Here is a 3,874-nt window from a genome sequence, read left to right as displayed (position 1 = left end):
AGAATTTGAAATCTGTCACTTTAACTCTAGCACTTCATTGTCCTATTTATTAGGAATTTTACAGTGGTGAAGGTGAGGTGTAAAAATTGTGTTTTTTAGAATAGAGCTGCATACGTAGTCACTGCAAAAGAAATGATTGCAGACAATGTGTATTTGCATGCTAGTGAGGATTAAAAGGAGCCCTGGTGACACAATGATGAAGCACTCAGCTGGTAACTGAAACTTTGTTGACTTGGACCCACCAGCGGCTCCATGGGAAAAGACCTCACGCTCTACTCCTATGAAGATTACAGTCTAGGAAACCTTATGCAGCAGTTCTACTCTGTTCTACAGGGTCCACTGAGCCTGAATCTCCTCAGCGGCATACAAGAACAACGTGAGGGTCTATAGCACATAGGTGTATAGAGTGAGATCTGATGCCAGGCTTGGCTCTGCTCCCTTACTCCCACAATCCTATGATATTATTTGCATTTCAATGTCACTTTTCAGGAAATTTTCTGATCTGATCTCAGAAACTTGAAACCATGGACCAAGGAAATAACTCAAGAGTGACTCAATTTGTGTTGCACAGTCTTTCAGGTCCTCAAGAGCTACAACTTTTCTATTTTGCATTTTTCACACTCTTCTATTCGCTGGGAAACCTCCTTATTGTGCTCACGGTCCTCTCTGAACCTGCTCTACACACACCCATGTACTTCCTGCTCAGCAACCTCTCCTTCATCGATGTGTGTCTATCCACCTTTGCCACTCTCAAAATGATTGTTGACTTCCTCAAGGAGCACAGGACCATCTCCTTTGAGGGCTGCATGGCTCAGGTATTCTTTCACCACGTATTGACTGGTGGTGAAACGATGCTCCTTGTAGCCATGGCATATGACAGATATGTAGCCATATGTCGACCCCTCCACTACGCAGCCATCGTGAGTGTACACAAGTGTACAGTCCTTGTTGTGGACTCCTGGCTCATTGGGGTCCTACACTCAGTAAGCCAGTTGGTCTTCATAGTAAACCTTCCATTCTGTGGTCCAAATAAAATGGACAGCTTTTTCTGTGACCTCCCCTTGGTTATCAAACTTGCCTGCACTGATACCTATATCCTTGAGATATTGATGATTTCAGACAGTGATGTAATGGCTATGAGCTCTTGTGTGCTCTTGCTCATCTCCTACACACTCATCCTGATCACTGTGAGATGCTGATCCTCAGTGGGTATGGCCAAGGCCTGGGCCACCCTGACTGCCCATGTCACTGTAGTGACCCTCTTCTTTGGGCCCTGCATCTTCATCTATGCCTGGCCTTTCAGCAACTTCCTAGTAAATAAGGTCCTGTCAATATTGTATACTGTTTTCATCCCGCTCTTAAACCCCTTGATCTACACATTAAGAAATAAGGAGGTAGTATCAGCAATGCAGAAACTGAGTAGGCAACAAGTGAGTTTCTAACAGTTTCTTAGCTTTTGCTTGTGATAATGACAACCGTAATAAAGGGACTCAGTTATATTCTTTCCTATTAAAACTGTATTTGAACTAAGAAATTAAAAAGATGTAGATAACTTCTTGTATATGTTGTTGTTGTTAAGTGCCGTCAAGTCAGCTCCAGCTCATAGTGACCCTGTGTAGCACAGAATGAAACACTGCACCATCCTTACAATTGTTGTTATGCTTGAGCCCATTGTTGCAGCCACTGTGTCAGTCACTGATCCTCCTGACAACATGTTCAAAGTATGTGAAATGCAGTCTCACCATCCTTGCTTCTAAGGAGCATTCTGGTTGTACTTCTTCCAAGACAAATTTGCTCAGTCTTTTGGCAGTCCATGGTATATTCAATATTCTTCGCCAACACAATTCAATTGTGTCAATCTTTCTTTGGTATTCCATATTCATTGTCCAGCTTTCACATGCACATGATGCAATTGAAAATACCATGGCTTGGGTCAGGTGCACCATAGTCTTCAAGGTGACATCTTTGCTTTTCAGCACTTTAAAGAGGTCCTTTGCAGAAGATTTGCCCAATGCAATGCGTCTTTGGTTCCTTGGCTGCTGTTTCCATGGGAGTTGATTGTGGATCCAAGCAAAGTGAAATCCTTGACAACCTCAGTCTTTTCTCTGTTTATCATGATGTTGCTTAATGGTCCAGTTGTGAGGATTTGTGTTTTCTTTATGTTGACGTGTAATCCATACTGAAGGCTGCGTTCTTTGATCTTCATCAGTAAATGCTTCAAGTCCTCTTCACTTTCAGCAAGCAAGGCTGTGTCATCTGCATAACGCAGGCTGTTAATGAGTCTTCCTCCAATCCTGATGCCATGTTAGTCTTCATATAGTCCAGCTTCTCGGATTATTTGCTCAGCATACAGATTGAATAGGTATGGTGAAAGGATACAACCACGACACACACTTTTTCTGACTTTAAACCGCTCAGTATTCCCTTTTTCTGTCCGAACAACTGCCTCTTGATCTATGTACAGGTTCCTCATAAGCACAAATAAGTGTTCTGGAATTCCCATTCTTAGCAATGTTATCCACAATTTATTTTGATCCACACAGTTGAACGTCTTTGCTTAGTCAATAAAACACAGGTAAACATTCTTAGTATTCTCTGCTTTCAGCCAGGATTCATCTGACATCAGCATTGATATCCCTGGTTCCACATAACCTTTTGAATCTGGTCTGAATTTCTTGCAGTTCCCTGTCAATATACTGCTGCAACTGCTTTTCAGTGATCTTCAGCAAAATTTTGCTTATGTGTTATATTAATGATATTGTTTGATAATTTACTCATTGGATTGGATCACCTTTCTTGGGAATAGCCATAAATATGAATCTCTTCCAGTCATTTGGCTGGTTAGCTGTCTCCCAAATTTGTTGGCATAGACAAGTGAGCACTTCCAGCACTGCATCCATTTGTTGAAACATCTCAATTGATATTCTATCAATTCCTTCCTTGTATATAGGAATGGTATTTCTTGCAATGTGAATTCTCACTACAAACTGTCCAAACTAAGGACTAAATAGTGAATAGCTTTGGTGAACTTATTAACTGAACTCAGAAACCAAGTAGAGTCATGTACTTAACCATGTGTGGTACATATTTCACGTTACAGATATCAAAATCTGGGCCCCCAATTAATATCTCCTTGTCCCAGCCTATTAAACTGAAGTTCAGATTTGCCACTCGAAGTTAGTGGTTCAATGACTACCTGCAAATATGAATATCTCTATATAGAGAGGTTTTATTCAACAACACTGCTAAATATATGCCTTTGCTCTATGTATCCATTTGCCAGTCTCCAGGTACTGCCATCTAATCTACACCACCTGTCTCAGTTTTCTAGTGCTGCTATGACAGAAATACCACAAGTGAATGACTTTAACAAAGAGAAATATATTCTCTCACAGTCTGGGATGCTAAAAGCCCGAATTCAGGGTGTCAGGTCTAGGGGAGGCTTTCTCTCTCTCTGTAGGCTCTGGGGGAAGATCTTTGTCATCACTTTTCCCCTGGGTCTAGGACTTTCTCAGTGCAGAGACTCCAGGTCCAAAAAACACGCTCAGTTTCAGCCTCTTCTTTCTTGGTGGTATGCGTTTGCTCTCCTCTCTGCTTGCTGTTTGATATCTCAAAAGAAATTGACTCAAGATACAACCTAATCCTGTAGATATGTTCTGCCTCATTAATATAACTGCCTCTAGTTCTGTCTCATTAACATCATAGATGTTAGGATTTACAACACATAGGATAATTACATTAAATCACAAAATGGAGAATGACCAAGCATTACTGGGAATCATGGCCTAGCAAAGTTGACACACATTTTTTGGGGACACAATTCAATCTTTAACACCACTCAATAAACCATAAGTGAGAATACATATTTTTCAAA

At 41.0% G+C, this 3,874-nt stretch overlaps 1 pseudogene; it reads left to right on the top strand.

Moving 5' to 3' along the window:
- The first annotated feature begins 459 nt into the window (after positions 1-459).
- LOC135232512 (olfactory receptor 4K15-like) lies at positions 460-1,516 on the top strand (annotated as a pseudogene).
- Positions 1,517-3,874: the final 2,358 nt, after the last annotated feature.

The sequence above is a fragment of the Loxodonta africana genome, chromosome 10, assembly GCF_030014295.1.
Source record: "Loxodonta africana isolate mLoxAfr1 chromosome 10, mLoxAfr1.hap2, whole genome shotgun sequence".
In the NCBI taxonomy this organism is placed as follows: Eukaryota; Metazoa; Chordata; class Mammalia; order Proboscidea; family Elephantidae; genus Loxodonta; species Loxodonta africana.
Note: the sequence above shows the minus strand (reverse complement) of the source record. Positions and strands in the feature narration are given on the sequence as shown.